Source organism: Marmota monax, unplaced genomic scaffold (genome assembly GCF_021218885.2).
Source record: "Marmota monax isolate L192 unplaced genomic scaffold, Marmota_monax_Labrador192_F-V1.1 WCK01_AAM20220418_F8-fsc00006, whole genome shotgun sequence".
In the NCBI taxonomy this organism is placed as follows: domain Eukaryota; kingdom Metazoa; phylum Chordata; class Mammalia; order Rodentia; family Sciuridae; genus Marmota; species Marmota monax.
This window is the reverse complement of record NW_026693712.1, coordinates 24546285-24569705: the sequence shown is the minus strand read 5'-3', so window position 1 is coordinate 24569705 and position 23421 is coordinate 24546285. Positions and strand designations below refer to the sequence as shown.

General features: G+C 37.0%; 1 protein-coding gene across 2 annotated transcripts in view; it reads left to right on the top strand.

The window, feature by feature from the left end:
- Positions 1-1754: 1754 nt before the first annotated feature.
- Fer (FER tyrosine kinase) overlaps positions 1755-23421 on the top strand; it is a 456651-nt gene continuing 434984 nt past the window's right edge. Inside the window, exon 1 of one of the 2 annotated variants that reach the window (XM_046460091.2) lies at positions 1755-1908. The gene's annotated coding sequence lies outside the window, so the exon portion shown is untranslated. The remainder of the gene's footprint in view (positions 1909-23421) is intronic. The other variant, XM_046460093.2, reaches the window with a different exon arrangement.

Sequence of the window (23421 nt, the reverse complement as noted above, 5' to 3'; positions counted from 1 at the left end):
GGAGTTGATTGAACCTGTATATCATGATAGATTGCTAAATTCACCCTAGTTGTTCTAAAATCTCAATAGGTTCAGTGTCAGATCTCTATGGATTTTTTTCTTGTCATACGACCCACAATTGAAGGTTAATAATGCTACAACTGTGGATTGTGAGTATGATTAGGAACAAATTATATTTAAAAAGTAAAGTTTTAACATTTTACAAGGACATTACGAAGATACTGTGCCGTCTTGTACTCTAATTGTTATTTAAATGTTTGATGTGCATTTATTTATTCTCTCAAAGTGACTGTAAATCCTTTAGGGCATACAGATGACTGCAACTTGTATTATTTTCTTATTCCCCACAGACCTATAGTGCTCCGTGAATAGCAACTAGTTAATGAACAAATGGCTAGCTGGCTGACTAAAAAAAAAAATATATATATATATATATATGCACTATGCATTGCTTTTCCTATAGTAGGTTTATTCTACAGTCACTTTCATGCTTGTTATCACAATGAGAACACATTGGCATGAGGGGTGTGTGTGGTTTTAGGACTTCCTGAGGTTGGGGTTCCATCTTGTTCAACTACACCAAATATAACATTCTCTTATTTCAGACGGATTCGTATTTCATGAATTCCTGCTTAGTAATGAATGATAAAATACATTCACACTCTAGGAGGGTGACAAAAGCAGCCTCTGAAGATAGATGATTGAGATTTAAGTCTAAGATCCTGCAAAAATAAACCCTGTGACCTTGGACATGTTGCTTCCCTCTCTGAGGATTAGTTCTCCCATTTGACCTGGGGTTATGGTATCTATTCCTCAAAGAGTCATCCTGAAAACTAAATGACTGCACCCAACAAAGTCATGTCTCTGGCAAACACTCCAAGAATGCTAATCATTGTCAGTCCTGCTTCTAGGTGGTGCGGGTGGATGGTAGGAATGCTGCACTGCTGAGCTCATAGGCTCTGTCCCTGGTGACCCAGTTAACTTTGCTCTGAACCATTGGCCACACCTTTTTGTCCTGCAAGGTAAACAAAGCAACCACAGTGGGGTGGAGATTTGGTGAGAAACTATAAACCTGGCTTTAGTTCAGATATCTAGTTTAAGATAGAGGAATAAAGGTATTTTTATATATCACAGAGATAGAAAAGCAAATAGGGGCACGGGACACTCTTCTGTATGATTAAAATGTTACATGATTAAACATTTAAACATTTTTAAAATTTATCCTTGGTAACATAATTGAATTACTCATGCTATTTTGTGTTTCAGCCAGTGTGGGATGGGTTTTCATTTTGTCACTTAAGAGGTCTACCATGAATTCATAACATTACCAGGTTTACTTCTTAGAACTTACTGTTTTCTCACAGATGCTCAGACATATTTAGACTGACCCACTATCAGTGGTAACAAAATTCTATCATAGGCCTACATATCATACACTCTCCCCCCCACATTAGGATCAGTTAAATAATTTATGATGCATTAATGCTGTGGAACATTGCCTTGTTCACAGTGAATTGCCAGCATTCATTTCCACCCCTTTTTAAGTTAGTGTCACAAGAAGAAGCTCTCTTGCAGCTAGGGTTCTGGACTTACATTCACCAATGAGAAACATGTGCGATTTGAAAATTGGAAATAAACGGAGGCCTCCTTCCTCATAATGAGCTGCCAGCTCATTAGTGTTTGCAGCCTGGCTCAGCATTCCTAGATCTAATTATCAGCTTCCTCATAACCTAGAAGCAGTTGCCCAGATGCAGCAGACAGGGTCTGGTCACCAGCTTCAGGAAAACTGGGGTAGTTGTAGGGCTCAAGCTGTGGAAGCAGCAGCAGTTTGCTGACTCTAGATCATAGTGGTGCGCCCTTGAAATCAACATCCAGGAGCAGATTTCTATCTTCCTGTCCACCAATTTTGTAAGTACCTAATTTCCTGCTTAAATCCCTTTCTATCTGAAGTACCTAAGTGGTTTCTGTTACTTGCACCAGCTCCTGATAGATACTAATGCTATGTGGATGTCAAGAAGAATTAAAATTTATATGGGCTAGGGAACAATATTCAAGTTGATAGCATAAGAGTAAAAAATGAAAATAGAGAATGAATTGTATTTCTATGTTTTAAAAATAAAGTGTGTATAATTATACATACACATATATGTTTATTTATACAGAGAAAAATTCAAGAAGATTAAATAAGAAAATGAAATTAGTAATTGCTTCTGTTATTGTTATTTAAATGTTTGATGTGCATTTATTTATTCTCTCAAAGTGACTGTAAATCCTTTAGGGCATACAGATGACTGCAACTTGTATTATTTTCTTATTCCCCACAGACCTATAGTGCTCTGTGAATAGCAACTAGTTAATGGACAAATGGCTAATGTGGTCTGAGAGAGAGATTTACATTTCATTTATATATTCCTTAAACTGTTGGTTAATTATTTTTGCCAGGCTCATGAAATATATTTTTTTCAATTAAGTGTGTTTTGTTTTTGTTTTTTAAACCAGGAATTGAATATAGGGGCACTTTACCACTGAAACACATTCCCAGCACCTTTTACTTTTTATTTGGAGGCAGGGTCTCACTAAGTTCCTTAGGCCCTCACTAAGTTGCTGAGGTAGGCCTTGAACTTGTGATTCTCCTGTCTCAGGCTCCTAAGCCACTGGGATTACAGGTATGTACTACTGCACCTGGCAAAAAAAAAAAAAATTAATTATGAAAAAGTGACAGGCCACAGGTGGCACATGACTGTAATGCCAGCAGCTCAGGAGGCTGAGACAGGAGGATTGTGAGTTCAAATCCAGCCTCAGCTACTTAGTGAGGCACTTAGCAACTCAGCAAGACCCTGTCTCTAAATAAAATATAAAAAAGGGCTGGGATGTGGCTCAGTGGTAGAGCACCCCTGGGTCCCATCCTCAGTACCAAAAAAAAAAAAAAAAAGTGGCAGGTTTCTATAATGACATGAAAACATAAGAAAAATTCCATTAAACCTTCAACTTAACATTTATCTTTTTATATATTACCTTTAAATTTTTGTTGATTTTTTTCACAGTGATATATATACACTTTATGACCTTTTATTTTAGATTATACATAAGTAACATTTAGAAAGCGCTTATTATGTGCCAAGAATAGTGATTAGAAATTCATTTAAGTTATATTTCATTGAAACTAGGTTGTTATTGATTTTTAAGATTTAACAATAACATATATATCACTAAGAAAGAACTTTAAAAAAAAAACACTAAGTGCAACATCACACAAACAACACATTGAACCACATGTTTCTGAAAGTCAAATGACTTCTATCTAAAGTTAATGGGTGGGCTGGTGATGTAACTCAGTGGCCCTCAGCCCAGTATGAACAGTGCCCTGGATTCAACCCCCAGCACCAATAAAGTCAATAAGAAATTTTGTATACATTGGTGTCTGACACCTTAATGATGGTTCTACATAAAACATGAATTGGTCATACCAGTATCTCATTACTTTGATGTTTCACTATTCCAAGGAATTTTACAGTTTCTCTTGGCATTGGCTGGTGTATGATAGGTTCATATCTCAGCCACAAAATGTAACACAGCTTCCTCTTTGAGGCTGCTTTGCATGCATATGTGGAAGTGTAGTCTTTTTTTTTTCCAAGAACAAATGTTTGCTTTGTCACATATAAAATTTAAGCACCCCCTACCCTACTTCTGTGTCTTTGTCCTTTCATAACTTATGTATCCATTCGGAATCATAATGGAATTTTAAGGCATTTTAAAAGGGCAATTCTATTAAAATTGTGTAGTGCCAAAATGTACACAATTTAGTCAATGTGAAAACCACACAAACAGCAATGGTCAAGTTCATGCATATGTGGCAGCAGTTCTGCATTTGTATGGCACCAACAGTCACTTGTACAGCCCAATTTCAGAAATGGTAAAAGGTGAAAAAATAACTCTCCATAGAATATTAAGAATTATGATGTTATTCATTTGATTTGCAACTAATCTTTTTTTTGAAAATTTTTTATTTGTTTTAATTAGTTATACATGACAGTAGAATACTTTTAAACACTTTGATGTATCATGCATAGATGGGATATAATTTCTCATTTTTTTGTGTGTACGTGTTGCAGGATCATATTGGTCATGTAGTCATGTACATACATCCAGTAATAATGTCTGTTTCATTCTACTATCTTTCCTTTTCCTGATTCACAAATAATCTTTAAGTCCATTTTATTATTCTTCAGATGATAAACCTGAGAAACAAGAGATTATCAAGATACACAATCACTAGAAGCAGATTTTTTAAATGTAGTCAACCTGGTTTTAGTGACCAAATATTACCCTTTAAACTCTGTTGTTGCCTGCTTACTCTAAGACTTTCCTTTATTACTGGAGAATATTCATATGGCATCTTAATTCCATCAAAAGAACAAGTATCTATTTAAACATTATCAAATATTAGATTAGATGGCTTCCAATTTTTCCATCATAAATTACACAGCAATTAGCATCATCAGTACAAATGATTTTCCACAATCAAAAAGGAATATATACTTTTAACACAAAAATAATACTCGCTGGGCACAGTGGCACATGTCTGTAATCCCAGTGACTCAGGAGGCTGAGGCAGGAGAATGGCAAGTTCAAGGCTAGCCTCAGCAACTTCATGAGGCCCTAAGTAATTTAGTGAGAACCTGTCTCAAAATAAATAATAATAATAATAAAAGGCTGATATTGTGGATAAGTGGTTAGGGACCCTGGGTTAAATTCTCAGTACCAATAATAATAATACTCATTCTAGAACATTTGGAAGATATAAAAATTATAAGCATGAACATAACAAGGCTGCTATGATCTCATCACTTACTAGCATTAGCAACATGTTGATGAATTTCTCTTTTTTCATACATCTTTTCACATAGTTTAGATTATAATGGAAATACCTTTCAAGATTTTGTTTATTCACTTAACATATTGACTTGTTAGAACAAATTACCATGAACTTTGTAGCTTAAAACAACAGAAATTTATTTTATCAATGTTCTGGAGGCTACAAGTTTGAACTCAAGGTGTGGGAGGGCCACTTTGCTGTCTCTGCAGATAGGTGCATAAGAGATCTCTTCTTTGGCTCTTCCAGTTTCTAATGATTTGTCAATGGCTTTAGCTTGTAGCCACATCACTGTCATCTCTGCCTCCCTCTTCACATTTGCTTTGCTGTGCACCTGTATATTCTCTCTCTCTCTCTCTCTCTCTCTCTCTCTCTCTCTCTCTCTCTCTCTCTCTCTCTCTCTCTCCCTTCATATGTGAGTGTGTATATGGTGCTAAGGACTGAACCCAGGGTCTGCTACATGACAGGCAAGACTTCTACCATTAAACCACATCTTCAGTCCCTCTTCTGTCTCTTGGCATTGGATTTAGGGCCCAAGCTGGTAGGCCAAGAAGATCCCATCTCAAGATTTTTAATTTAATTGTACCTGAAAAGACCTTTTGTCTAAATAAGGTCACCTTCACAGATTTGGGAATAAGGACATAGACATACCTTTTCTGGAGCCACCATTCAACTTACTACAAGTATCATAAACATTTTCTCATATTATTAAAAACTATTCCAGAAATTTTTAATAGCTGCATAATATTCTAGCATGTTTCCCAACATTCTAGCATATTTACCCAATTACTGTTATTTTAGATAATGAAAACTTTTCTGCTAGCAACAATATCTTAATTCACAATACTCGATTTAGTAGGTCAGATTCCCATAACAGAATATACTGATTCAGTACAGTTGAATAATTTGGAGCTCTTCCTTCCTTCCTTCCTTCCTTCCTTCCTTTCTTTCTTTCTTTCTTTCTTTCTTTCTTTCTTTCCTTCCTTTCTTCCTTCCTTCCTTCCTTCCTTCCTTCCTTCCTTCCTTCCTTCCTTCCTTTTTTTTGGTACCAGGGATGCTTAAACACTGAGCCCCTTTTTCAGTTTTTCTTTGGAGACAGGATCTCACTAAGTTGCTTAGGGTCTCACTAAGTTGCTGAGGCTGACTTTGAACTTGGGTGCCTCCTACCTCAGCCTCCCAAGTCGCTGAGATTACAGGCAAGTGCCATGACATATGGCAATTCTGCAGCTCTTAATAAATACTACCAAATTTCTCATTTTGTTTTAAGGAATTTAAAACATTTACACAGTAAAATATTCTTTTATTTTTTAATTTAGTGGGGAAACCAAGTGACTATGATGAAATGGTGGAAGGGAGGATTGCTTTAGGAATGAAAAAGGTAGGGGAATAAAGAGAGAATACTTGGACCTGGGGTTGTGGCTCAGCAGTAGAACGCTCACCTCGCCGGTGCGAGACCCTGGGACCCTGGGTTGGATCGTCAGCACCACATAAAAACAAATAAGTGAAATAAAGGTATTGTGTCCACTACAACTAAAAAATAATTAATTAGAGAGAGAGAGAGAGAGAGAGAATACTTTAGGAGGAAAGCCTACTGATCCTGAACTTATTCAAATGGAAAATGAAGTTTTTGTCATTATTTAATGAGGAGTAAACAAAATACTCAAAGAAAAACGGGCAGCTCTGCCCATTTTCTGGAAGAATGTGATTATCAGATCATAGATATTATTACATGTGCTGGCCAGGCCATCAAGCCTCAAGACAAGATGGTCAGAGACAGAAAAAAGGGGGTTTCGTGACTAACTGCTACACTAACAAAAAGGACAAAAGGCATATAACCAACAAATAATGGTTAGGTCTTTGATGTGATGACTGATCCAAACGTTTTGTTGTTATAATATCCTAAAATTATAAACATAAGTAGAGTCAATAATAGCCAATTATGAATATCAATTTGCCTGATTCCTTTGGTACCTCAACACATTCTCTTCAAATGCTAGACACACTCCAATTAAGGGAAACTAATCCACATTATTCAGTATTCTAGAGAAAATAGAGCATCAACATTTTCATACTGCTTTTAAAAAGTTGTAGATATATTGGGCATGGTGACACATGCCTAAATTCTCAGCTACTCAGGAGATTAAAGCAGGAAGATGACAAGATTCAGGCCATCCTGAGCAAATTAGCAAGCCCTGTCTCAAAATAAAAAGGGATAGGGATAGTCATTGGTATAATATGTGCCAGGCCCTGGGTTCAATCTCTAGTAGCACAAAAAAAATAAAAATGTTGTAGAGAGATGACAGATGAGTTTGTGTGACTCTGTGGAGGCCCGGTGTTTTGTGCATCCCACTCCCCTAAATAATGCTATGCAATTGTTTCAGTTAAAATTAGAAGTGAAAGATTTCTTACATCTTGGTGATTATTTCGTTATTTGTATCTTTTTAAGAAGACTGATGATTCAACTGATCTGGATTCAAACATTAGCTCTGTCTGCTTTATCCTTGTCACTCTGGGCAATACAACCCACCTTTGAGATTAAATGTCTTTTGTAAAATGAAGATTGTAAAGTTTATCTTAGATAATTGTTATAAAGATTAGAGGTACTGCATATAAAATTATTGCACAGCCCAATCATCTTATATAAAGGATTAGGCAGTGGAGTGGCCAACTCAGAACCATATTCATTTCTCAGATGTCATTAAGCTCACTTCTGTTGGTGGTACTGCTTTAATGCCAATTTTTTTGTTTTTGTTTTTCATTGCTGATGCCAACCAATTATATCTAAGGATGTTTCTATAGAATATATATATTCCTCCCCCAACTCCCCATAAGGAAAACTTCCTGGAGTAAGTCACTGTCATGGAGTCTACATTTAGGGTAGATCGATACTTGTGCCCTTCAAAAAAAAAGATCAATCATTCACAGCACATTGGAGAATGTTCATGTTGATACTGTAGCTAACTTATTTTCTCTTTCTTTCTTTCTCCCTCCCCCCTCCCCCACCCACCCCCCCTCTCTCTTTCTTTCTTTTTGTTCTTTTTGGTAATGGGGATTGACTGAACCCAGGTGTGCTTTACCACTGAGTTACATCCCTACTCTTTTTAATTTTGATTTTGAGACAGGGGCTTGTAAGCTGCTGAAGCTGGCCTTACACTTGTGATCCTCCTGCCTCACCCTCCCCAGCACCTGGGATTACAGGTGTGTACCTCCACACCTTGCTTTAAATAGTGGTTTTTTTGTTTTTTTTTTTTTGAAGTAAACTAAAAACATCCTTGGCAAGAAGAGACTCCTGATGTCTGCAGCCCAATCAACCCTTCAAGTAAGAGACAACTTTTTCAGCAAGTAAGGGGTCATGTACCCCTTAAGGAACTTGTACTTCAGTAGCTGAGAGGTCATGTACTTCTTAAGGAAATGCAAGGACAGCAGAAAAAATACAGAAGTTTGTTACCCTGGGGTTACGAGCTCTTGATGAACAGATGAGTTATCATGGGTATATTTGTTCCTTATACAACCCAGAACCTAACACAGTGTGGCCAGAACATAGTTGATGCTCAATAAATGGTTACTGAGTGAACAGCCCTTCCCATTGTGTGGCACTGTTGATATTTGGGAAGTTCTTCACATATAGAACCTCAACTAGTTACTTTAAAGTGTGTGCATTTCTGTTCCAGTCTCCTAGCATTTTCCATGTTTTATCTTGATTCATTAGATAGAAAAAGGAAGCATATAAAACTTATCATTAACCTTTTGTTTTGACATGTAATTAACTAGGATTTATGAGATGCTAAAGGCTGCAATCTCTGGGAAAGAGAGCATACTTGTATAAATAGGGGTATTTTTGTTTAACTGAGTTTGGGATAACATAGTCATTTGTTTTCACTGAGACACTATATACCTGATATATTTTTATTTTAAAATGGCTAATGATCTTCTAAACAAAGTAGAAACATTATTTTAGTTTAATCTTGGTCTAGAGATCTAATTTTTAATTTTTCTCCACCAAAATTGAGAATCAGATCAGGTCAAGTCAATGGAAAACATTAAAAAGGATGAATTCACTTTTCATCTCCATTTTGTTATGATGTTTTTATTATTGTGTCACTATTGTGATTCAAAATTCTTGTGTCAATAGAGTAACATTTTGGATGAACCAAATAAATCTTAAAGGAAATTTTATATTAAACTAGACCTCTTAACTACTTGCACTACGTTTTATAATTCTTGGCAAGCAAACTTTTACCAACTAATCGGCTTTTTTTATCAAAAGATGGAATTATTTCAAAGTTTTCTTCTCCTTTATTTAGGAAGAAACATCTTTTCATCTAAATTTAATAGATTACTTTCAAGAGAAAGAAATACTTATGGTAAGTAAACAGATTATAAAGTGTCACATTTCTCATTTATCTGGGAAAATGTCTCATTGACTTGCCAAAGAAAATATGAAAGATTCTCAGTCTTGGCAAATTTCCCCCTAAACTTAAAAGTAGTTCACATTCTCTATCCTGCCAAGAAAATGACATTCAAATTCACCCTGAACTCTCTTTTACCTTATAGTTCTTAGTCTCCTAAATCTTAAAAAAAAAAAAAAAAAAAAAGTACTCTGCTTTATCATGCCATGTGATTACAGAGACTAAAATGAGCATTTCTCTCATACTATGGGAAATCACTTTTTAAATCTTTCTAAGTTGATTTCCAAAGTTTATATCAGAAATAAGAGATACTTGCTTGATACTTAGCAATCTTACATGGCTTCCTGTTTATTTCAATTCTCAAATAGGAGCTTTACTCTATCATTATTATCACTGTTATTACTATTATTAGTCTGCCATCAGTACTGTTTGCATTCTGCCAATCCCCTTTCCTTGTTGTTAGTTAGATGTAGGTGATCTTTCCCCTTTCCTTGTTGTTAGTTAGATGTAGGTGATCTTTTGCTCATAAACTTTATTATAGTCTTCACAGCACTTTCCCACATTTACTTTTCCCAATTATCTGAATAACACTTATTGTGTTGCATGATTTAATAATTGTCATTAAACTATTATTATGTGACTCTTATGAAAAAGATGTTTTAAGATTTTTAAGAGTACAAAACATGAGAGTTGAAGGAAATAAAATATGTCCAATAATAAGAACAAAGAAATATGAGGAAAAAAAGCAAAATTTAGTTAGCTAAACTGCATTTTCTTCTTTAGGCAGTTGTGTACCTTTCTCATGAGACATAGTCAGAGGTAGGCTGATCTAGGTTTGTCTTGTCTTTGTTCACCCAAGATAGGGAAGAAGTCAATGGAAAACAGTTCCCATTGTTAGTTCCCAATTCTCTTACCTGATCACCATGAACTTGGGCATTAGTCTTCATTTTACATTTTGACTACTATCCTCAGAGAATTTTTCTGTTTCCTGTGATAGCAATGATTTCTCTTTTGAGAGTTTAAATCCAAGGTTAAAGCTGATTATTCCCACAACCTTCTTGTAAGTGTTTTGTTAAATGGCACCTGTCTGTGCTTAAATATTAGGTACGAGAGCTATTAGGAGGAAAGCCAGGAGGATGGCAGACATAAATATCTTTTTTCTCTGTTGCTGGGACAAGGTGACCTGGAAGACAGTCACTATATTAATGTTAATGAGGATAAACAAACCCTGCAGAAAGACTGAAATAGGGCCCAAATCACAATGTTTAGTTCGCAGCATATAAAGCTCTGTGGGCGGAATGCAGAGATGAATATACTCTGTCCCCAAGAAGCTCATTGTCTAGCTTTTTTTTTCCCCTCCCTATGAAGATGAGAAGAGAAGCTCCTGTAAAACTGGGACATCACTAGTGAAAAAAATGTTGAGGAACTCCTCAGAGAGGGCCAGTTGAGCATTTCACAGGATGAGAAAAGTCAGACTTCGTGTGGCATAGTATTTGTGGGAAAATGGAACACATTTTGCAATTGATACTAGTCATCCCCAACCTTTTATTACCAAACTCATCAAATACCTGGTATACCACTGCCATCTTTATATCCTTACTACTTTATTTCTTAATCTCTTGAGATCCTATAGTCAGATAACACCTCTGAAACTACATCCTGTCATTTAACTGAAACTACCTTCTAAAAGAATATAATTCCTTGAGTATTAATTTGATGGTATCGTGTATGCATAACTGTAAGAAGATTATAGCATGAGCTTTGGAATCAGGCAGACCTGTGTAAAAGTGCTGATTCTACTACTTACTAGATAGCTCTGTGACCTTGAGAAAGTATCTTTAAAACCTCACCTGTGGAATAGGGAGAATAGAATCTGCTCAAAAAAAAAAAATCATCTGGAATAAGTAAGCTAAGATATGTAAAACATCTACTCAGAGCAAGGCACATAGTTTTTGCACAATAACTTCATGATTATAATTTTTATAAAGATTTTACTTTCTTTATTCCTCCTGAATTTCTGCAATATGTAAAAAATATCACTGTCTCATACTTAGAAAAATTGCTTTATTTGTTTTTTCAAGACAAATCCTTAAATAATCATTAATGTCCAATCCTGACTTCTATTCTTTATTCTATAAGAAGCTGATATCATTTTTTGCCCAAGTATTGAGGGGAAGAACTCTGAGTGTGATATCACTTTGAGAGAAGTAATAACCTTCAATGTAGGGACATAACCAACCCAAAGCTGGGGCAGGAGTCATCAATCATACTCTGACCTCACTCTTCTCCTGCTGGCTGATCATTGGTCTCCTGCTGGAGCTGAATCCAACCCAGGAGCAGGAGCCAAGAGTGTTGTGTACAAAGAACTTCCCAGAGTGGAGAAAAAGTGGAGTGAAAAGTGGACATGAAAAGGCAAATAGGAGGTATCTAGTAGAAATGAATCGATGGAACATGTATGTCTTAGTATGTGTAAACATGGTTTACACAGCATTCCTTGGAGTTCTGGAGCCAGGGAAATCCAAAGTCAGGATGCTTCTACATTCAGTGTCTGGTCAGAGGACTCTTCCAGTTTGCGGATGGCATCTTCTTGCATCCTTACACTGCCTTGAAAGAGATCATTTTTATTGTAGAGGCACTAATCCAATTAATGAGGGTGTGACTTTCATGATATAATTATCTCCCAAAGGCCCCACCATCTGAAGCCCTGGGTTCAAATCCCAGCCCCACCAAAAAAAAAAAAAAAGTTGTCAGGTGGTGGGAGAAAAAAATTCAGTTCATAGCAATAGGTTTACATATGATATGTCATTAGCCCTCCTAAACAAATTCACTTAAATCCATTTCTTAAATTAAAAAAGGAAATCAGACATATTTATATGCACATGTATATATTATCTATAAAGAAAAATATTGGTAAATTCAATTACATTAAAATTAAAATACATTGGGGGTATAGGTCGCCGGTAGAGCAGCACATACTTATGATGCACAAGGCCTTGGGTTCAATCCCCAGCACCAAAGTAAATACAAAACTTCTGCTTAGTATGTAATTTATTAAAATCTATATGGTAACTCAAAAGTGCTTAAAAATGTTTTTTAAATTTCTTTCTTACAAATCAAAAAAATCTTCCTGTTGTTTGTTTAAACTCTTAATTTGCTGAAAAAAAAATAGTTTATTAAGTAATCCCTGGCAGACTTCAGCTTGTGCTCTATCTGAATACTGATAAATTTTCAAATCAGTTTGATGAAAATTAATTGTTCTACAGATACTATCTTTGATATGCTCCATAGGAAATGCAGCTCTCGTCTTACAAATGCCTGAGCATTGTATATGAAACAGATGCAATTAGAAACAATTACAGCAGTGATGAATGGGTGATCCCATTAAAGAGTCTATTATTTTAATCTCCTATTTAGCACTAAATTTAACGGGTATACTCAATCCTCTAGTGGTTCTCAAGCAGAGCTGGTGTTGCCCTCTAGGGGACATTTGGCCATGTCTAGAAACTATTTGTTTCACTGGGGTAGGGCGCCGCTGCTACCAGCATTCAATACATGGAGATGCCAAAGCACTTCTATATAGCTTACAATGCACAGGATAGTCTCCCACATAAAAATTATCCAACCTCAAACCAAAATGCTAACAATGCCAATGTTTTCTCCTCTAAAGGAATTAAAACTATGTATCAACAGTTTTGATGGACTAAAAGTTTTCATTTCTAAAAAAAAAAAAAAAAAAAAAAGTTTTTGAATTAAAAAAAGACAACACAGCCAGGCCTGGTGGCACATACTCATAATCCTAGCTACTTGGGAGGCCGAGGCAGGAGGATCACAAGTTCAAAGCCAGCCTCAGTAACTTGGTAAGGCCCTGGATAACTTAATGACACCCTGTCTCAAAAAAGGGGTGTGTGGGGGGCACTGGGGATATGCTCAGTGGTAAGTACCCTGAGTTAAATCCCCAAGCCAAAAAGAAAAAAAAAAAAGGAGATAGAAAATATGCAAACACATATATACACGTATGTCTATACATACATATTCAGACTATTTACACAAACAGGAGATGTGTTTATAAATTAATAAAACTGCTTTATTATCATGTGAAATTAATTGTTAACATTTAGATAATGGTTTACTCTTCATAAAGTACTTTCTTAACACTCTGGTGATCTGTCTTCATTGCCTTTTATTCCTATGATCATAATTTTCAAATAGTTATCTCTAGCCCATACTTCAAAATGTTACCACACTCTGCTGATGTTTCTGTTCTCAATATATCCTCCATCACTCCTTCTGCATTAGTTTTGACCTCATCCTTGTTTCCCTGGATCACTATATGACCCCATTGTCTAAGAATATACCAATCTGTGATTATAAAATAAGGAAATATCCTTTTTTAGGTATAAATTATAGTAATTTTGATCCCAATTATTTCTGAGAAATCAAGAACCTTCATCAACCTCTGAGTGCTTTCATCATTCTGCCGTGTGGTATCTTAAGCAGGTTTTCAGGGTTCTTGTGCCCACTAAGCCTCTAAGGCTGCCATGTCTTCCTGAAAGATCAAACTGAGTCCTCAGGTAGGCACGTGTTTCTGCAGATGAATTCTGTCACCCTGGGATGAAGGAGGAGGTGTACTGCTCTCTCCTTTGCATCTATTTTTGAAGCTCAGGACAAGCCCTTCCTGAATTCCCCACAGCATAACCAAGTTCAGATCATAACTTTGACAACACTTGACAGCAGGTTTAGAAATTCAAGGGAGGAACGTAGTTAAAACTTGCCCAGGCCCAGACCCATGCAGAGATCCTCATTTCTGGTCAATACCTGTCTGGCCAGGGGTGGCTTCTCCTCTGGAACTGCTCCAGGAACTTCCATGCCTTGGAGTTTAGTTCAAACTGACTTTGGCACCTGAAACAGGAACAATTTCCTCCTCACCCAGTCTGAGACCTGCCAGTTTTCATTCTTGGTATGATTAAGAGGAGAATTTAAGTTCTGCGCAGATAAAACCCTAAATTCTTCCCCAATATCCTTTGTGATCCCCTTTTGCCTATTTCTATAGCCCCATCACTTCTCTCTTTCCCCATTCGCACCCTGAACCCTGTTCCAGACATTCAGGATTCCTACAAATCCCTGAACACAGATTCTCTCCCATGTTTCTGCCTTTGCTGTTGTCCAGACCAGAAATTCCTTTCACTCCTTCATCAATAGGCCATATTGTATTCATACTTCCAGACACAATTCTGTTACACCTTTCTCTAGAAACTCCTTCTATGCCCAGTCTTCATGCCTGGGTTAGAAATACCCTCTCTCTGATCCAGGAGCACTTTGTTCTTATTTCTGGCACACCTCTTATCACACTGCAGTTAAATCACTTGTCTCTATCCTAAGTTTGGGAGCCCTAAAAGTAGAGGAAATGTTTTTGACCTTTGTATTCCCAGATGCCTTGCACAATTTTGCAATATATTAAAGCCTCAGTAAAGTTTTTTTTTTTTTTCAGTAAAGTTTAATGAGTTCCAATTCAGTTTTTTAAAAATTGGATCTTCTTAATAACTGGAAAACCAATATTATCTCTACTAGCCAAACTGGTAGAGAGCATTTAAGATTATGATTAAAACAACCATGAAAATTATGTTAAATAGAATATATAAAGTTTGCAAATTATAACAACAAGGAAAAAAAATACAGCAAAAAAGCTGAGATGAAAAAGGGGTTCAAAGGGGGAGGTATATAAGATGTTGATTTTCTCTATATTATAGCCAAAATTATCAAGTTAACATTTAAAACTGACAAATCAAGTAATAAATGTATAATCACATTTCAAAATACTGAAGTGGGGGCTGGGGATATGGCTCGGGCGGTAGCACGCTTGCCTGGCATGCGTGAGGCCCGGGTTCGATCCTCAGCACCACATACAAACAAAGATGTTGTGTCCGCCGAAAACTAAAAAAAATAAATATTAAAATTCTAAAAAAAAAAAAAATACTGAAGTGGACATTAGAAAAATATAGAAAAATAATGCAGTTAATTAAACTGAGATTTTAGAGAATAGACTGTAAAAAATAGACAGTGGGAGCTATGGTTTTAATGTGTTCTCCAAAGTTCATTGTTGGAAACTGAATCCCTAATGAAACAGGGTAGAGAAGTGGGGCCTGATAGAAGGTATTTAAGCCATGAGTGCCCCTCATAAATGGATTAATGTTATCACAAGAGTGGGTTTGTTATAAAAGCAGGGCCAGGATTCTCTTGCTGCTCTCTCATGCATTCTCTTGCCATGTAAAGGCTTCTGTCACCTTTGAACAAGATGAGGCCTTCACCAGATGCAGCCACTCCATCTTAGACTTCTTGTTCTCTTGAACTCTAAGCCACATACATTTCTGTTCCTTGTACATTTTGCAGTCTCCAGTATTCTGTAATAGCAACACAAGATGGACCAAGACAGGGAGACATTGCTCATAGTGGGGGAAAGTATGTATACACGCATGTATAAGCCTGTATGTATATTCAAAAGAAACAGAATGAAATGTATAAAGTTGTAGTAGGTTCTAGTCTAAAATGACCTAGAATGCAAATTTTTACATTTTTAGAAGGAACACACATAAAGATATAAAATATAAATATAAAAATATATAGATCATATACTAAAAGATAAAAACTAGGAAACATAAGAAGGGACAAGTATCATGTCAATAAAAGTACCTATGAAACCAAAATGACTTTCAGAAGGTTATGAAACAAAGTCCATTTAAATGTTATAAGAGATACATTCAATACAAAGCACCTAGAATACCTGAGAATTAAAAAGTAAAGAAGAGGTCATGAAGTGAAACGAACACAAATAATTCATATTGAGAAAATACTACAAAATAAATATTAATAAAAAGACTAAAGATAAACTCAATGGAAAAAATAGGTAAGAAACTTGACCAAACACTTACAGAAAGTACGTTTCCACACATGAAAAGATGCTCTACTTAATTATTAATCAGAAAAATACAAAGTAAAGCCACTACAAAACTCCTAGAATCAGCTAAATGCTAAAAAGACTAAAAATATCAAGTGTTGGTAAGGATAAAGAGTTCTTTGAACTCTCATAAACTGATGCTTGAGGTATAAATTTTAAAAACTTCTTGGGATAACAGTTTAGTATACTGACATACTAAATAGGTGAAGAATATGTTCTTCTTAATGAAGCAATTCAATTTATAAATTATAAAACCATCAGAAATGTACACATGTGGATCATCAGGCATGTTTAAGACTAATCATTGGTCAAATCTGCAACCAAATTTCATCAAGGGTAGTGATGTATTTGTATAATAGAAAACAATACAACATTGAAAATAAATGAACTACAATGTATATAATGATACAAATGAATCTTATAAACATAATTTTAAGCTAGAGAGAAAAGACTAAATATTTTATAATTCCATTTATATTAACTTCAGAAATTAAACTCTACTCTAAGTTGATGCACACTTTTGCAGCAAAGAATCAAAAGAATAAGGAAGTAACTGCATAATATTTTCCACAAATATCAGGAAAGAACTGTTCTTAGGAGATACAGGAGACTGTAGCTGGGAATGGGCACAAGGAGGGCAATGGCTTCTTTTTCTTTTTTTTTTTCATCACCATCATCACTAGCTGAGTTTATTTCAACAGCATACATTTAAATTCTATTCCATTTGAAAGTGCTTCTGAGGTTAGCTGCTACAGAGGAAAGTGTGCCTGTGCTTGAAAGCAGTGAAACGACTCATTAAAATCTGAATCAGCTTCAAATCAAACATTTTAATTTGTGGAGTGGACTATGATCATAAGAAAATAAAGAGCTCATTTCATCGTATTTTAAGAGATATTTGAAAACTTCTTCATAACTTACCAAGGAAAACTACGCATGTTAGAAGAAAGGCCCCAGTTTCTGCTGTGTTCCTAAAGTCGCCTTCTGTTCTAACATGCAGACTCAGAGCCTAAGTGGGTTAAATAGATATCATCTTTAATCTTTGCAAAATGGATTAAATAGACATTAGTGGGATGCTCTATGTGCACATGTGTTTCCTAGGCAAATACAGCTATCCTGGAATGTGTGGTTTTGAATTACATTATAAAACATGGAGATGTGTCTTTAACTTCGTGTATGGGAGTTGGTCCATGGTTTCCAGAGTGCTGTCAACCTGTGCAAGAAATCATGCTGAGAAGTGAAGCTGGAACAGTGAGGCTCGAAGAATGACTGCAGATGTACCTCCAGTTAAGTAAATGCAAGAGAGGAGGCTGAGAATACACACATGATGGTTGGCAATTCAAAGTGTCCCAGACATACCCAACCATTTATTTGATTGACTGAATTTGCCTCCTAATAAATTAATTTGAGAAGTTTAAGCATCTGTGCTTTGGGTACCACATAACAAAATACACTGGCACTTCAGGCCATGGTGAAGCCTGACTTCCAGCCCTGTTCAGAAGGACACATCTCCCCTTGTTTCTTAAGTACTCGAATGCATGATTTCTGCTTTAAACTTGGATCCATGAAGGTGACTTGATTCAGTTCTTTCTTATGTAAATACTCTTCCCCCAAATTTTTGCTTTGTTTTAGTTACCATGTACCAATAATTCTTACCACATGGAGAAAGCACGACAACACTTTATTTATTTGGAAGAATGAGGCCTTCATTTTGTATTTTCTTTTGATGGAACTCAAAATGAGAAAATGGGTAATATTTCAAAAATGATTTCATATTAAAGAAAAATGTGTTCCATATCCAGTTCAAAAGGGGAAGAAAACCCTGATAGCTTTGTGACCACCTATATTTTGCCTCTTCCTCTAATGCTTAACTGAGTCTCTTACAATGCAGGATCCACCAGGGGAGAAAAACTACTTTTGCTCAGCACTAGAAACCCACAGGTACAAGGCAGGTTCTCAAAAGTATTTCTGAAAAGATGAATAAAGTAACATCCTGGAATGAAATCTAAAGGAAAAATTCATGAATTTCAAACAAAAAATATAAAAGGATTAATCCCATGAATTAAGAAAGTGTTCTTGTAAAGAGCTGTGAAAGCATGAGATTTTTAAGAAAGATTTTGCTTGAGTATATACTTACTTCTTTATGTTTGCTTGTTCAGAATTTTCTAGTTCTATGAAAATCAGCTGCTCAGAAATATGGAGACTTGTAAATGCTTTTAACTATTCGAAAAAGGCTGTAATATGTGTGTGTGTATGTGTGTGTGTTTAAAGAAAGACCACCTTCTTCATTATAGAATGAATATTGTGATTGTTTTCTTATGTATTTCTTTTTTTTTAATTTATTTTTTTTATTGGTTGTTCAAAACATTATAAAGCTATTGACATATCATATTTCATACATTAGATTCAAGTTGGTTATGAACTACCAATTTTACCCCAAATACAGATTGCAGAATCACATCGGTTACACATCCACATTTTTACATAATGCCCTATTAGTAACTGTTGTATTCTGCTACCTTTCCTATCCTCTACTATCCCCCCTCCCTCCCCTCCCATCTTCTCTCTCTACCCCATCCACTGTAATTCATTTCTCTCCTTGTTTATTTTCCCATTCCCCTCACAACCTCTTATATGTAATTTTGTATAACAATGAGGGTCTCCCTCCATTACCATGCAATTTCCCTTTTCTCTCCCTTTCCATCCCACCTCATGTATCTGTTTAATGTTAATCTTTTCTTCCTGCTCTTCCTCCCTGCTCTGTTCTTAGTTGCTCTCATTATATCAAAGAAGACATTTGGTATTTGTTTTTTAGGGATTGGCTAGCTTCACTAAGCATAATCTGCTCTAGTGCCATCCATTTCCCTGCAAATTCTATGATTTTGTCATTTTTTAGTGCTGCGTAATACTCCATGGTGTATAAATGCCACATTTTTTTATCCATTCATCTATTGAAGGGCATCTGGGTTGGTTCCACAGTCCAGCAATTGTGAATTGTGCTGCTATGAACATCGATGTAGCAGTATCCCTGTAGTACGCTCTTTTAAGGTCTTCAGGGAATAGTCCAAGAAGGGCAATAGCTGGGTCAAATGGTGGTTCCATTCCCAGCTTTCCCAGGAATCTCCATACTGCTTTCCAGATTGGCCGCACCAGTTTGCAGTCCCACCAGCAATGTACAAGAGTACCCTTTTCCCCACATCCTCGCCAGCACTTGTTGTTGTTTGACTTCATAATGGCTGCCAATCTTACTGGAGTGAGATGGTATCTTAGGGTGGTTTTGATTTGCATTTCTCTGACTGCTAGAGATGGTGAGCATTTTTTCATGTACTTGTTGATTGATTGTATGTCCTCCTCTGAGAAGTGTCTGTTCAGGTCTTTGGCCCATTTGTTGATTGGGTTATTTGTTTTCTTATTGTTTAATTTTTTGAGTTCTTTGTGGCAATGGCTTCTTGAGCTCTACAGATGTTCTACTTCTTGATCTAGATTGGTGATTACACGGTGTTCCTACTGTAGCCATTCATGAAATTGCATACTTACATTTTTATGCAATCTTTTAAAAAACGTGCTTCATTTAACATTAAAATTATTTTTAACTAAAATGTAAGATTCTGAAAACTTCCCCTAAACTTTTTAACTAACATTTGAAAGATATTCAAGAATTTTTAGTGTCAGAATGTGCCCATTTTAAGTCTTTTGATAACTAATATTTTAAAAGGCTACAATGATAAAAAGAAATCAACCAAATACATTATATCTGTGCATGGAAACTTTATCAAAATCACTCATTTAGCAAATCCACAAAGGCATTCTGTCCTAATGCTCTTTTTTCACAATGCTGCTGTACCTTTGCTTTGAAATAACTCATACTTTATTTGCTCAAAGTGAACTTTTAAACTTAAAACAATAAAGCCATAAGACATGAAGAGGGTATTTGTGGTGGGCAGTGGGGAGGAGCACTGGGGATTGAACTCAGGACACTCAACCACTGAGCCACATCCCCAGCCCTATTTTGTATTTTATTTACAGACACGGTCTCACTGAGTTGCTTAGTGCCTCACTGTTGTTGAGGCTGGCTTTGAACCCCTGATCCTTCTATCTCAGCCTCCAGAGCCACTGGGATTACGTGTGCCACCATGCCCGGCAGAGGGTATATTTTAAGATGAGAAAAATTTCACTTAATCTAGTGGCATTATTTCAGAAACTAATAAATAGAGTTTAAAACATGTAATTATAGTGCTTATTTGATATTAACCATTTCTAGAACAAAAAAGAAAAGGATTTAGCATTGACTTTCTTATAGTCATTAGAACAGCAAGAAAAGAAAAATGTTCAATACACTACCATATAATATTAAAATAAATTAGTGTTTCTCAATGAGAGAAAACTTTATTTCACAGGGAATTTTAACATTGTCTGGAGACATTTTTGGTTGCCACAAGAGAATGTGAAGGTAGTAGTAATGGCATCTAGTTGCTAAAGGCCAAAGATACTAATAAAGGGATTTTCATGTTTATTGTAGAAAATTTAACACACACACACACACACACACACACACACTTGTTAAAGGAAAACTATGCCAAGCACGATGGTGCATGCCTATGATCCCAGCAGCCTGGGAGGCTGAGGCAGGAGGATTGCAAGTTCAAAGCCATCCTCAGCAATTGAGCAACGCCCTAGCAACTTAGCGAGACCCTGTTTCAAAATAAAAAAATAAATAAAAAGGACTGGGGATAAGTGCCCCTGGGCTCAATTCCTGGTACCAAAACAACAACAACAAAAGCAGAAAACTATTCAGGACCATTGCAATAGGTACAGGGGTCGCTGCAATGGAATTTTGCAGTGGGGAATGGAGACTGGGCTCAAATATGAATGGATCATGGGCAAGTGGGAATTTATGGCCAAGGAGCAGTATAGGGGTCAGTGGATGGAAAAATTACTAAGAGGAAATATCAAGGGTAAGGGGGATTCTTGCTAAACCAAGCCAACTGGATTCTTGCTAAAGAAGTCAAGGTGATGACACATCATCTGGGGAATGGTTGATGATGGGCTAAGTACAGTTGTGTGTGTGTGTGTGTTCCCACAGTGACTAAGATGAAGACTCTGTCTCTGTCTTCAAACAATGTGTTAAATAACCACAGACATATTCACAGGGTATTAGAATAAAGAGGAGGAGCTGTTAGCTAATCTGAGCATATTACTACCTTTCTGTGATAAAATTAGTGCTATGCTTATTTTATCATCATGATTAGATCTCTTTTATGGTTCAGACTAAAACATTGATAAAGCAACTTTCTCATTATAAACAGAAAAGAAGAAAAAAGTTATGGATGTGATGTATAGAAGGTGCCTAAAGTAGAATTTCAGTACTGTGAACAGCAACAAGTAAAGAAAATGAATATGTACAAAATCTCCTTTGAGGCCAGAAAGTAGGTAGTGGGGTGAAGTTGACTTGGTGAAGTTGACATGGAAGATGATCCTCTTTTCTTCAGGTTTTCACCTTCCCTCCTATCATCTGATGGTTCCCAAATGCCTAGTTGACATCTGGATTAAGGGGATAGATGAATGAATCACGAGTGGAATAAAAGGAATCAGCACCAATGAATGATAGATTGGATTGGGATAGGATTCTTATAACTCACTAGTAATTGCAACTCTTTATAATAATAGTATTACTGTAATAAGCTGGTGGGAAATGGTTAAGGAATAAATACGTTCTGGAGACACAGAGATCCTTGGGATATGAGGAATCAGTGTGCTAAACAGCACATTGCATAACATGCAATGCTTGGACCAGTTTGTAGATTCCAGAATGATAGAAGATGAATGATAGGGTCCAAAAGAAGTCAACCTTGACTGATAATTCTAGTGCAGAATAGAAGGTGGAATTGAATATGTATCTTTGGTTTGATAAAGAACACTTCCATGTTTGTATTCCATGTTTGTATTTTATTTAGAAATCAGCGAGAAACCATGGAAGATGATCCTCTTTTCTTCAGGTTTTCAAACTTATCTATTTTCATGGAAAGGAGTTCCTCCTACTAAGGGGAGGGGAGAAAGAGAGAGGAAGCGGATAAAAAGTAAAGTTGAACTATTGGTGTTTACGAAATACTCTTTCCAGCTCAAATTCTCCTTGATATATGCTATCCCCTAAGCCTAGATCATTAACTGATGTGTCAGCTTCATCTCTGGGGTTTTACTTGAAACATTACTTCCTCAGGAAGTATTTTCCTTTCCTCCTCTCCCCCATCTTCATCTTGCCGCAGGAATCTTCTTGCTATAAGCACTCAAGCTGTAATTAAGTAATGTGTTTTGCAGTTAATTATTTTAGGTCTGTCTCCTCTTTCATGTTCCCACCAACCAACCTCCCTTCTTAAGCGTTCAGAAGGTCAGTGGCCTCGACAGTTTTAGTAATCAAGGGGTGGGCGTTCATCTGCTGCGCCTTGCAGTTCTGACAACACGAGGTCCTAAGTGACCGAATGAATGGGCTTCTGTGGTGAGTAATGAGCATCTCCAGGCGCGTAAGAAGCACCCCAAAATGCTGCTATTCCCATTAATTATCTCACTGAATTTTGACAAACCCATGGCAAGTGTTCAACCCCGATGCTGTGGTTGAACAGCATCTGGCAACCCGTCTGACGCCCCCACGGCGACTGCACCAGGTCTGGGACTGAGCCTTGTCCACTCCCCAGGTCAGGCTTTTCGGGCGGCCGTCTACAGGTTCGCCCAGTGCTCGGGCTTCGGCCCGCGGCCGCCCCAGGTGAAGCTCCTTTCCAAGGCTGGAGGGCGACCAGCGCAAGAGGCGGGCGCGGGAAACGCCAGAGACCTCGCGCGCCCAGCAGGCGAGAACCCCGCTCCCCGACACTGAAACTGCTCCGCTGAGGGTCACCGGCAAGCGTGGGGTCTCAAGCGCCCATTCTGGGAACGCCGGATTCATGATCTATAGCGGACGTGGAAACGGAATCAGCGAGGCGTAGGCTGGGACCCTGGCCGGGCGTGGGCTCCGAGCCGCTCTAGGACGCGGGAAGATCCGCCTCTCAGTGGTTCGGGCCAGGCTTGTCCTGTGTAGGGACGCAGAGAAGGCCCCGCCTTAATCCTGGAGTTTGCGAACCCCGGTAGGATATTCTAGCAGGCCAGAAGGGCGGGGCAGGCCCTGGAAAAGCTTTGACTACCAGTTACCTCTCAATTCACCA